We start from the raw sequence: 227 nt of genomic DNA on the forward strand, positions 1-227 counted from the left end.
GGGGGCTTGTGGCAGAGCCCCCTATGTAGCATGGGGAAGCAATGGGTAGTGGAGATTGCCCCCCACCTGCCTGGCTGCACCCGGTGAGTGCGGGCTCTTTTTTTAAACAACTGGGAACGGGGGCGGGCAGGGCATCCAAGGAGGGGGGGCAGGGGCTTGGGGAGCAGGGAACAGATCGGGCCTGGTGGCGGCCTCCCATGGTCCCCTCCCCCTTCCTCCTGCCTCCT

The sequence above is a fragment of the Crocodylus porosus genome, unplaced genomic scaffold (assembly GCF_001723895.1).
Source record: "Crocodylus porosus isolate Cpor-Errol unplaced genomic scaffold, CroPor_comp1, whole genome shotgun sequence".
In the NCBI taxonomy this organism is placed as follows: Eukaryota; Metazoa; Chordata; order Crocodylia; family Crocodylidae; genus Crocodylus; species Crocodylus porosus.